At 31.6% G+C, this 13,819-nt stretch overlaps 1 non-coding gene across 1 annotated transcript; it reads right to left on the bottom strand.

Moving 5' to 3' along the window:
* Positions 1-6,839: 6,839 nt before the first annotated feature.
* On the bottom strand, positions 6,840-6,980 carry LOC111691663. Its single transcript, XR_002763013.1, has one exon. It is a non-coding gene; the product is annotated as a U4 spliceosomal RNA (small nuclear RNA).
* Positions 6,981-13,819: the final 6,839 nt, after the last annotated feature.

Raw genomic sequence — 13,819 nt, 5'->3', positions numbered from 1 at the left:
GATCAATGTTACTGTAGGTGGCGTCATTCAGCGGCAATGATGAAATTGATATCAATTTCGTATTACATATGATGAGTAATAACACGATACCAAATTTTATCGAAATCAGTTGAACAGCTTTCAAGATATTTCAAAAAATAGTTGGAAAGAAAGTTAATGAAACCCCTGTATGTTGGGCCCAAGCGCTTTATTTTGATGCCAGCTATCAACTAATGTCCAATTAATTATGGGACACCCTGTATATAAAAATAAATAAGAAAATGATTCTGCTGCACTGAATCAAATCTGATTTTGATTAATTGTTTAAAAGTTTGTTTCGCATTCGATATCTAAGAGATCGTCCTTCGAAATAGTTCTAGGGAAAAACACCTATTCTTTTTTTTACTATGAGAGTAATATCCTGTATGCAGAAACAGTAGATGTAGCTTTTTCTGAAACAAATTAACATAAATATAATTCTAATAGAATGCAAATTAGGAGTAAGCATAAAAAATTAATTGCATATCTAGTACAAACGGCCATTGAACTGAGTGGGCACTGTGGATCATTAATTTTTTAAAATTGTGGTAACCTACTCTTTTACGATTTTGATTAGATGCATATTTTTTTATAACAAAACAAAAAACGTATGTACTCGTATGTTACGTCATTATTTGTGGCTTGTTAAATAAAGCGAGAGTTGATTGAGTCTTTGGATACCCAAAATATTTAATGAACCCCACGAATATGATGGCGAAGAGAAATCTACTGAATGTAGAGTTTTGGCTGCTTGGGGGGGGTGATATTTGGGAATTTAAAAAACACGGTGAATTTATTTCTTTATGCTTTCAGTAAAAATTTTCAATATGATATGAATTTGTATTAAGTGTTTAACAGAAAAGTAACATAATTTGTAAAAATTATACTCCAAAAATATTTAGGAGGTCAAAATTACTCAAACTTTTCCTACTCTTGCTTTCTATAGTTCTTTCTTTGAGTTCTAAATTAGTTACGAAGCTTAGGTACTCATTCTTCTTGCGAGAACACCCTGTGTATGAAAAATGTACAAATAAAATAAATTTGCCAGTAAATGATCTTTCATTACTGATCTTAATAATATGTCATTATATTTTTATATCCTAATTATATCAATGTATCACTTTTTATGGTTGATAATAGACCACGGTAGGAGTGAATTATGAATATGTAATTGGATGAAATTAAAATAATTCCAAATGTAAATGTTGAACGTCCTTGAACTGTCTGCTGCTTTAAAAGTTTAAAAATATTAATTACACGTTTGCTTTTAATTGGTTTGACTAATAAATTCGAGTAGATAAACAAACGTGATTTTATAATTGGGAAAAAACCAGGATGTGCCTAAAAGAAAAAAATGTGCTTTTAGAAGTAGTTTGTTTTATAAAAGCTAGTTCATGGTATGTACAAAATTTTGTTGTTTATATAAGAAAGAAATACTTCAGAAAGGTCAATTTTTTCGTGTCATTTTAACTAATTGTTAAATATTATTGACCCCACCAATTACATATCTGCCAGTTCCGATTTCTGTCAACTGAACGAAATTCATTAAAACTATAAAATTATTTGAAATTTTTCTGAAATGTGTGACCGCTTTTACCAGTCTAGGTCTGTTCAGAAAATAACCCAACTTTTTTAATTACGCGCTAATGGGGATATTTAAAGATATACCGACGATTGGCAGCATTGCCTTGTGCATAACTTCTCCTGTAATCACATGTCCTTGGATTGTTGATATCTCATTCTTTGGTGATATTGTTGTTTGAGTTCAACGTGTTTAAGTGGTAATAACGTATAAAATTAATAATAAAGTTTAAACAAATAAAGTTATGTTATTTTCTGAACAGTCCTCGTATCTACACATTTCTTATATACTCCAGAACAAATTCAGTGGTAAGCATTAACTCAATATGCATATAGATTACATCATACGTTGATACATCATACTGTAGTTTGTTGGTTCCTGGTTTCAATAAGAAACTTCAAGCTTCGGTCCGTTTTTTAAAGTTTCAGAGTCCTCTTTTCGGAAAGAGGGTGAAAATAGGAGAAAAGAGAGGGAATCGACTTAGACAACAGGCACAACTGATGTTGGTGGTCCCTTACGCATGAAGAATTATGTATTTTATTAAAAACTGGGAACTAATTAATCAAAATACGCTAAACTGGGTAAACGGCTATAAAATTCTTTTACTAGGCAACCCCCCTCAGAACAAATTGCTAGAGGTGATAAGTTCTCTAAAATCTGATGCTATAGACGAAAGTAAACGTTGCAGAAAGGTATTTATATCTACTTCTACATATTTATATTTATATTTACCTAGTCCTGATCTGGCATCCAGAAATAAGTGCAAATAATTCAGAAGGAGATTCTACTGACAAAAAATTAGTACCTATCTTTTCGAAAAGTCGGAAATAATGTAATAATGAATTTACATAACTTCAAAAGAATCTTTTTATTTTATATATTGCAATATTTTTTCTTAAATTGAAGTGACTATTTCTAAATGTGGTATACAGTATACACCATATTAGTAACAAACAGCATTTATGAAAGAAAAAATTATAACTAAATTACCTTTAATTCCTAAAGGGCTTAAATTATTATTATTAACTAGAAAATTCATCATAATATTGCCATACGCGATTTAAAAAAAATTAAACTTGATTCTAAAGACCATTAAAAAATCTTATAATAAGGTAGTCCCGTTTCAAGTCGTGTTATAAAAAAAAATTTTTTTGGTGCAACTAGAAAAGAGATAATCCTAAAAACAGTCAACACATAAGTACAGTTTGCAATAAAAATGGAGCTGGGTTTCAAAAAAGAGGAAAATTGGACTTTTACAATTTAAATCTTTACCAAATCATCTTTAATTACGTTGATTAACTTACAAAAATTAAAATTTAAAAATAGGAATTTGTCGGGATTTGAATGAAATTGTTTTAAAACACTGAATGCGTTTTTTTCGATGTTTAATGATTTTTATTATCAAATAGTTAACTTTTTAAAACTACATAAAAAAAACATAAAATCAGTTCTATAGTGACTAGAATGTACTCAATAAGGGCTGTTAAAAACTCTTTTAGGCTTCAGAATTTTAATGATTTTGTGTGTACCTAAATGTATAAGTTGTTATAATAGGTGTTTTGAGATTACGTAAAATACCAACTGTTTGCACTTATTTTCGGAGCACCCTGTATCTTTGTTTGGTTTATGATTTTGAGGTAGAAATACAAAACGTATACAAGATATTCGATTACCTACTAATTGGCCAACCATCTATGATAAAAATTAAAGGGAGTAATTTAATTAAATTCTTCGTTTCCGAGCACCCCAGAAAAAGCGGTCCAGTAATATCCTTTTGGTCGGATTAGCCGGCTGACCCTCAAGACCCATCCCAAGCAAAAATCCTACCTACGCCCATGTTTCCGAGACATAAGTAAAGTGTTGAACTCGAAAAAGTTACTATTTCCACTCTAGGCATACATTAAGTAATATCAAAATATGGTTTAGGTTATAGGTTTAGATTAAATTTTTATGTGTCGCTTTCGTCGCTGAATCTGTTACTCACGTTTAGTACATTAGTAAGAACTTTCACCATTTTATAAAATTATTTGAACATAAACTTACAGAATGAAAATGTTCCCCTCCTACAACTCTTTTCTTATTAACTTCCTCTTTTTTATTAATAAAAACATAATGAAGGAGTTAAGTAATACCAAATTTGGTTTAAGTTTAAATTAAATTTCGATGTGTAAAACCCCCGTCTTTAATTTTCGTCACTGTTACTCACGTTTGGTACATTAGTACCAACGTTCGCCATTTTATAAATCTGACAGAAACATAAAGCCCCTCTATACATTATTTTCTTATTAACTTACCTTTTTATTAATAAAAACATAACAATGAAGGATGTAAGTAATATCAAAATTTGGTTTAGGTTTGTATAAATTAAATTTCAAGTAACCCCCGTCGTTAATTGTCGTCGCTGAATCAGATACTCACATCTGTTAGTAATATAACAGCAGCTTATAAGATTATTTGAACTTGATTGAAGTACTTTCCAAGTTCCTAATTTCCTATTATATTATACAGGGTGTCCGGTAAGTACCTCCTAATCTCTCGGGAGTGTATAGGGGAGGTCAAAATAAAACTAGTCCTTCCTATAATTTTTTTTCCTAATGTGCCCCTTAACGGAGCTATGGGGGGTCAAAGGGGTACCTAGAAATTAACGTTTAGGGTTATAACTTTGAAACCACCCTGTATATTTTAATAAAATTTTCGTACGTTGTATTACACATGGAGCTCTACGATTTGATGCTAAAATCAACTTTTTGCTATTATCAGGTGTCCAGAAACGGACTGGCCCTATCACAATTTTTCTCAAAATTTTGACAGAAGTAATTTTATCAAACTGAAAATATTATTATTAGATACTCTGAAGGTTTTTCTTTAAAAATGGTACTCTTTATTTATTTCGAAAAAATGAACGGTTTGCGAGATAAATCGGTTTTGAAAAAAATTGGTAACAAATACAACAACAATTAAAATTTATTTTTTTTACATATTATTTCATGCATTTAATTTCTTTAACTTTATCAAGTCCAGAAATCTTTGAACGGGTTGGCTATACTTTATGAGCAAGTAGTGACCAATTAAAAATAACATTTGAAAAATAACTTACTTACAAGACATGCAACAAAGAACATTCAACAATGAACAAAGGTACCTAAATGTTACTTCGGTAGATGTTCAAAATGAGCACCCCGTACTTCAATGCACTTTCTAATCCTACGAATGTTTTCCCGGTGCACTTGAAATAATATTCCGTGATTATTGCGGAGATGGTCACAGTTCTGTGTTAGCCTCAGCAGAAGTTCCTCTCTACTATTTACGGGTGTTGAATAAACGTTATTTTTTAAATGACCCCACAGAAAAAAGTCTAATGGGTTTAGGTCGGGCGACCTAGGTGGCCATAATACAGGTCCGCCTCGACCTATCCATCGATCACCAAAAACATTCGTCAGATGTTGACGTACTAAACGATCAAAGTGGGGTGGTGCACCGTCATGCATGTACCACATTTCAGTTCTTATTTGAAGGGGCACTTCTTCTAACAAAATATTTAGATTTTCCTCTAAAAATTGCAAATAAAGAGCACCATTAAGTCTTTGCTCCAGAATAAATGGACCAATCAAATGATTCCCGATAATGCCAGCCCACACATTCACCATAAACCTTTGTTGGTAGCGAGTTTGAACTAAAGCGTGAGGGTTTTCTTCATCCCAGACATGTAGATTATGCGAATTAATTATGCCGTCTCTTGTAAAACCTGCTTCATCGGTGAACAAAATAGATGTACCAAAATTATGATTCCGAATATGATGCTGTAAAAACCAATTGGCGTATTGAAGTCTTTTTGGATAATCATCTGGAGACATAGCATGTACTTTTTGGATGTGGTACGGGTAAAGCAATTGTTCTTTCAGAGTTTCATGTACAGCCCATTTTGTAACATTGTTTTGCGCCGCAAGCTTCCTTATGCTATTTGAAGGATTATTAGCAACGTCTTCCAATATTTGTTCCTCTACATGAGGGTCTCGTACTCTCCTCGGGGCTCCTGCTCCACCACGGCGTGGCAAAAAGCTTCCTAAATAAAGGATTCGGAAGAAATTAGTTTCACTAACGTTTTTCACTATTTTTTTTTACCTGTTTCTCTTAAACTACGATCAACTCTTTCAAAAGTTTTTGGACTCGGCAAATGTCGACCCGGAAACCTTTCCTCATAAAGTCTTCTTGCCTCCACGGAGTTGCATAATGCTTCCCCATAAATTAGGTGCATATCAGCATATTCTGCACAGGAATATTCTTCCATTTTTAAATGTTATTTCTAACGGCTTAAAACGAATACCACAATAAAATTGAATTTTTATTCTGTCACGCGCCTTTGACAAGTACTTTAAAATCAACAGGGTCTAACAACGAAAACAATAGAAAAGAACTCCATGGAGACAAGAGCAATAATAATTTGTAGATGTATTTTGGTCATAGATGTTGATTTTACAAGAAACGGCATTATTCATTCCCTTAATTCACCACCAGTAAATGTTTATGGTGAATCTGTAGGCTGGCACTAGCGGGAATGATTTTATTGTAAAAAAATAAATTTTAATTGTTGTTGTATTTGTTACCAATTTTTTTCAAAACCGATTTATCTCGCAAACCGTTCATTTTTTCGAAATAAATAAAGAGTACCATTTTTAAAGAAAAACCTTCAGAGTATCTAATAATAATATTTTCAGTTTGATAAAATTACTTCTGTCAAAATTTTGAGAAAAATTGTGATAGGGCCAGTCCGTTTCTGGACACCTGATAATAGTAAAAAGTTGATTTTAGCATCAAATCGTAGAGCTCCATGTGTAATATAGAACCTACGAAAATTTTATTAAAATATACAGGGTGGTTTCAAAGTTATAACCCTAAACGTTAATTTCTAGGTACCCCTTTGACCCCCGAAAAATTGTGATAGGGCCAGTCCGTTTCTGGACACCTGATAATAGCAAAAAGTTGATTTTAGCATCAAATCGTAGAGCTCCATGTGTAATAGAACGTACGAAAATTTTATTAAAATATACAGGGTGGTTTCAAAGTTATAACCCTAAACGTTAATTTCTAGGTACCCCTTTGACCATTAGGGGCACATTAGGAAAAGAAATTATAGGAAGGACTAGTTTTATTTTGACCTCCCCTATACACTCCCGAGAGATTAGGAGGTACTTACCGGACACCCTGTATAAACGGATTTTATTATTTATTTATTTACAAACCCCCTTAGGGGTTTCCAAAAATTGCCTTAGCGCACGGTATTTCACGTGCACTTGGCGGGGTATTGGTTAAAGTTTTCAACTAGCAATAATCGCACCTCGGATTGACCTCATTGGTTACGATATCGCCACTGCGCAAAGCTGGTGAGAACATAACAGTGAGAATGTGTTATAAACCTTCGTTGGATCAGTAAACATAAGTCATAAATGGCGCCCTCTACAGCCACTACCGATAATTAATCTCAATATCGACATTTTGTATTTTGATGATTCCATCTTTGAAATTAACTAATGTGTTAACATATTGCGCAATAAAGGCCTGATACTTAATATTAGATAAGAGAAATTCAGTAGAAATTGTATTCACTATATTTTCGTAAGGAATTTTGGTACTTGTACATACATATATAAAAAATAAAAGTATTCGAAATATTTACTAATTACGTAAGTAGTTTAAAGCTGTTTTAGAAATAATGATACTTAATGCAAAATAATGAGCTTCTGATATTGATTGACTTTATTATGTAGTAATTTGAAACAAATTAAGACATGATTTATTTACCTACTTCTCCTTAAAAAACACTTCATGTTGCACCTACTTACATAGTCTGAGACTGCTATTTATCTCAAAAAATAAATTTAAAGTCCTTAGTGCTTTGACATAATAATAAATATAAAACTTCTCGAAAAAAATGTTTGATGAACAATCTTTATAAAACTAGCAGAGATGTGTATCCCGGGATATCGTACCTACCTACTATCTCGTAACTTCCATTATATAGTACTTTACTATAGTAAATGGTAATGAAATAATTATATGGCAAGCCGTTTGACGTTAATAAGTATCATTTCTAACGTTCACTAAGGTCATTTTGTTTAAAACGACGCAGCGACTTCTCTTAATAAAAATTCACGTCCGCTTATGTAAGCCATGAAAATAATTACCGTAATTGAAACATTTATTGTTGTCTTGTTATTTTACAGTAAGAAAAAATGCTGACTTTGAAATATTTATATTTCCCAGACATACATGCGAAGTGCATTCCAGTCATCTTTCTAAACACAAATGAATTATACGTTGTTGTAGACTTTGAACAAAGTATATGCAAATAGGAAGAATATTTCCAAGCAATTGTATTGTTGATAGTTCAATTTGTCGATAACCTTCACTTTTGATTGTGTCATCGATAGAAATTTCTTTTATGTTTAACATTAAAAATGTGCTAGTCTTAGGGTTGCCACAGTCGTTACTAAAGCTTCCATGTCCACTTTTTAAATGAAGATAAATCCTCTAACGAATCACTACAGGATGCGATGTGATAAAATTTTGCTAAAACTGGCGACAGTGGCAACCCCCAATTCCACTTCCACTTCCTCTTGCCTGTCAGGGGAGAGATGACATCAACTCAAAGAAAAGTTTTCACAATTTTTGTCAAACTATAAATAATGACAAAAATTCGCTGCCTGTGGCAAACCCAAGTATGAAATATATTTATGTTCTATACAAATGTGCTTAAAGTTAATAATGAAAAAAATGCCTCATTATTATTTATTTATCTTCTTTTTTCGTCTTACCTTACCTGCTGATAGACGAAGACGGTCCTCACTTAGGAATATAAGAATGTAGCTTATACCTGGTCATTACGAGGTGTCTGGTAAAAAAATGTCGCAAGCTATAGCTCCGCCACTTTTTGTGTAATTTTAAATAACTAAATATATCTGCCTTGAATCTGTAAAACGAACCCCGTTAGGAAAAAAATATATTTCGTCTTTTTTGCTTAAAACTGGAGTTGAATTTTTCGTGTCCTGGAATAAATCACCTTGTATTTAGTATTCTAAAATCCTTATTTATAGCACTATTATTCATGAAATTCTAAATTATTATATAAATTCTAAGATATATATTCGAAAAGACCCTAAAACAGCAAAATCCTGTTTTAGATTTACCAATTTTTAATTAAATATATTGAACTTGGTCACGTTTTTTACCATTCAGGCTCCAAGTTCTAATGTACAATTTTAATTTCTAAAAATAAGGTATTCTTGTTAAAACTTCCTAATGTGGACGGTTTTCGAGAAAAAGGCTTTTAATTGAATTCTTACAATATTACGGTGCATATTTAAAATAAGTGACTTTTCTCAAAGTAGGCTTATGTCAAAACTTATTAAATGTGTCTTAAACAACGCATACAATCTTAGTAACATTTTAAACTATAATTAGCTTTATATAAAAATTTTAGTGATCACTAAAATTTTGATATAAAGTTAATTGGAGTTTAAAATATTACTGAGAATGTATGCATTGTTTATGAGACATCCATCAATGAGTTTTGACATAAGCCTACTTTGAGAAAAGTCACTTATTTTATACACGGTAAGAGTTCAATTAAAAGCCTTTTTTCTCGAAAACCGTCCACATTAGGAAGTTCTAACAAGAGTACCTTATTTTTAGAAAATAAAATTGTACATTAGAAATTGGAGCCCGAATGGTGAAAAACCTAATCTTAAAAAAATTATAACTTAAAATGTAATAGGAATGTAGCATAACTAGCGCCCTCTACGAAGTATCCAAAAAATAATTAGACTAGCATATTTGGCATCCTTAAAAATCCCGGAATACCAAATTTCAAAAAAATATATCTCACCGTTTGGAAACTATCGTAAAAATTCTATATAAAAATTTTTATTTTATCTCGAAAACAAAAGGAGATAGACATAGTTCATAAGAGAAAAAATTCTTATTTTTTGTCGTACTATCACCCCCTGTATTTACGGGAGGTCTTTCTGAAACACCCTGTATATTGTAGATTCTTTTTCTCTGACGATGGTATAATAACCGAAACTAGTAAGAAGGATAGGTTTATACTGAATTAATTTATAATTTACTCCATCACACAACCATTCAATATTACAATGGTTTCTCATCGAGATGACTTCTCAATATACCTGTTTGTTACTTACAATAGGGTGTTTGTCATCAATTCGTGTATTACCGTAAATTGAAATATGGTGGTAAAAATCTTGAACTGTACTTTATTTATTTTTGCAAGAAACTATAAACTGGCAGGTAAAAGAAATATAAAATGAAACAAATTTTGCGCCATCTGTAAATAGAAAGCTCAACTAAAATTTCATACCACTGCATTTCTTCTTTCACTTGGCAATAGAGAAACAGAGAAAGAGAGGAGTTACATAAATAAGAAGTTTTCTGTAATAACGTGTCCATAGTTTCTAGTAGTCTAGAAGAAGTTGATAATAATGGCGTACGATTCATATAAAAATTTTTAAGAACACATAAAATTTATGTAAGGAGGTTTTAGATTGTTAGTTAGAAAACGTAAAAAGGTGCTACAAATTAAGAATTCAAATTTCTCGAGAAGTTTAATAGTATCTATAAAAGCTGTTAAATGTAAAACTCTACTACGGCTGCAAATAATAGTTTTATGTCCGGTTAATATATACCTATAATAATTAACGTAATAATGTATAGCCAGCAATTTTTTCCGCATGTGTCTATCAAGACTGCAAACTATTTCATAAAATGTTTTTTACAGAGTCAATAAAATAATGTTAGGAATATAAAATTGAGAAATTCTTTCTGACCTCATAATTTCCGTCGAAAACTATTTATTAAATGAATTTAAAATGTACAGACACATGTTTCTGTCATTGTGTGACAATACTTGGAAGTAAGTATAATAAATCTCTAGTTATTTTTATGATTTGATAACAGTTATAAATGTTAGTGTTAAAATTAGTTATAATTTCTGAGGTGGTTTGCAGATACAGGGAGTTTAGTTACGAGTGGGGCAAACATCACCAATAGATTTTCTAACGAAAATCAAGAACGGTAGTTCAAATAACATTTTCTCTAAAAATGTTTTATTTCCGGGGTACAGAGTGTTAAAATTGAAAAAAATTAATACTATTTTTAGGCATACCGTGAAAACTGCCATTATCAGATACCATTCATTGCATGTAAATACAAAAAAAAATAGTTTATGGGAGATAAATGTTACTTTGTATAGTAAAGCAAAAATAATAAGCTATTTCAAAATTTCAATGATTTTTTAGTATAAAAGGTACCTATTATTGCATATCCCTAAAATGTTTAGTTCCTAAGAACGGATTTTAATTTTCTAATGCAGACAGTCGAGTATTTGTGGTCTTTATCTCTGTGCTTTATCTAAATTTTCAAGTAGAGTCAAAGCTCCTTATTCGCGGAGTATACGTTCCGAAAATGTACCGCGAATACGGAGTGGCATTTTGTATGGAAATATAGGGGATACGTTCCAATGTTGCAAAATAATAAAAAAATATCATATCTAATAAAAGTAGTTTATTGAGATAAATTTTAGCAATCTTAATTATTATTATTAGGTTTAGACAATGGTTTAAAGAACTTAGTGATTTTTTCTTGTTTTGCAGATAATAAAGGGCTCTTTAATTCGGATTGATATTCAGCTGTGGCATTATCAATTTGCTTCTTAAAAACCTTAAAAACAAGACTTCTTTCCATAGACGGATCAATCTTTATGAAGAAATCACAAAACTCATTTGCCATCCGTAAACCTTCACTCAGGTTTTTTAAGTTTAATTTTACATTTATCAAAGGCCATATAGTGGTATGGAAGCGAGCGGCGTCAGCGGAGACTTCGTCAAAGGACTTTCGGCTTCACGACACTAAGATTTGTTTGCTTATAAATACTTATCAAAATATTTATTATTTATTTATTTAAGCAAGTAGGTATTAACCTACTTGTTTATTTTGACAAATAAATACACATTATTCTAAAAATACAATATTTAGAGTTAGTTTTGGATCCGCGAATACGGAATTTTTCACCCGTGAATACGGGAAGTGGTCACAATTTTTTGGTTCGCGAATAGCGAATCCGCGAATATGGGAACCGCGAATAAGGAGCTTTGACTGTATATTGAATTTTTCTTACAATTTAGACCGACTTCTAATCAAAAGTCGACACCTATTGAGACGTAGATCTCTAAATGCGTTGGCTCACACAACTATACATGCATATATATCTTAGACAATATTGACCTTTCGGTCTAAATAAAAAAATAAGTATGTAAATAGATAATTTAGTTACAAATTCAGTAAGAAAGAGAAATTTAATTAGACTAGAATACCCTCAAATATTCGACAGCCCGCAACTGATTATTGCATAGAAAAATGGAAATCCAATTTCCTCAGGACCATGCATTATAGAGTATGTGTACCTTTTGTGCTTAAAAATCATTGAACATTTATTTAATTCTGATTTCCACGGTGGCACAAAATGTATTTTTTATAAAAGGGCTGCAGTAATGCATTTTGCGCACCACTGTTTTTGCAGGGCCGCATTAACCTTTGGTGAGACCTGGGACTGCAAGCTATACAGAAGCCCTTTTTCTAAAAAAGGTCACGCAATCAGCGAATTACCGATATAAAATTTAAAAAACAAACTCGATGCTCTGAAACTCGCGTTCCTTACGCACAGCAAATTATAGCTATAACACGTAAATGCTAAATCCTCCTCACGCACAGCAAGTTGCTAATATAAATAGTAAATGGTAAACCCTAAGAACCCCACTTATACCGTACGTGCAGTAAGTTACACATTATTAATTGCATTATTAATACACATGTAAAACTGCAAGTCTACCTATATCCTCTTTCAAGCTTATAGACCGGGAGATATTAAACTGAAGTTCGACGACGTCTTTCTCGTTTATGCCTCTGAGAGTACTGAAAGGTAACCGAGAGACAAGTACAATAAACTAAATTTAAAAGATGGGCAGCGGGACACCTTTGTGAAAATTCGATTTTCCTTTTCAATAAAATAATGTGTACAGCGACGTATTTCTCACTTATGCCATATTCATAAGTTGAAGAGAAGTATCGATTTTATCACAAAATTTTTTTGGCATAAGTGTCCCAAGGCACCTAAAAATGGAAAACTTTGTGAGAAAATGTGAAAAACATCTTTATTTGTCTACCAATTTCTCATTAATGCCAATTAGGAATATGACATTATTATATTCGACAAGCTCATAAAAACATTGGCATAAGTCCTACTAAGGACTAAAGAAAATAGGGCTTTGGAGAAGCTGCGGAAAATTTTTCGTTTTGGTCAACGTTTTTCTCGTGAATAAATTAAAGCTTATTGCAAAGAAAAAAGTGAAAGTATTCATTTTTTTAAAGGGCATAAATCCTTGGTGAGGACTATATGCTAAAAATTTTGTAGGAAAATTCATGAAAATTGTTACGTCTTTCTCGCTTATGCCATTTTGCATGCACGTAGGAAACTACATTATAAAGTCATATAAATGTAGGCATAAGTCCGCATTGGATTTTCATGTTGTAGTGAATTATTTTGAATTTTAATACGAGTCAGGTCGACAAAGTAGAAAAATAATAGAAAATTGCCACAAATTTCTCGTTTATGCCGTTTCGTACACGAGTAGAAAATATTATTAAAAGCCATTTTCAAGAGTGGCATGAATGCAACAAGGTACCGTCGTATGTAAAAATTTTTAAAAAGTTTATTTCATCGCCTGCGCAATTTTCGAAATACTTATACTTACTTGCATTTAGTGTATTTTTAATTTTATAAATATAAGTAATTCATATATTTAATGAAATTGCGGTTATGTATTAATTATTATTTAGTTTGATTTTTCGACATGTTATTTTTTATTGCGATAATTCTTAATAACTTATAATAAAGTTGGTAGTAAGGCCTTTATTTTGATCTGTTAAAATATATTTTCGTTCATCAAGAGCTGGAGATAAAACTGTTTGAAATTTGAAAATTATGAAAAATCATAAAACCGAAAAAACTCATATCGGGAGAATCCGCGCTAGAGAGAGGCGCGCGCGCGGCTCATAGCGCTTTATTAACAATTAAAAAACAAGACTTTAGAATAATGGGAGTCCCAAAAAATCTTCAGCATCTTGTAGGGGGATGTTTAAACTTTAATT

This window comes from Anoplophora glabripennis, unplaced genomic scaffold (genome assembly GCF_000390285.2).
Source record: "Anoplophora glabripennis isolate ALB-LARVAE unplaced genomic scaffold, Agla_2.0 scaffold166, whole genome shotgun sequence".
NCBI classification, from domain to species: Eukaryota; Metazoa; Arthropoda; class Insecta; order Coleoptera; family Cerambycidae; genus Anoplophora; species Anoplophora glabripennis.
The sequence above is the reverse complement of the archived record's forward strand: the minus strand, read 5'-3'. Positions and strand labels throughout refer to the sequence as shown.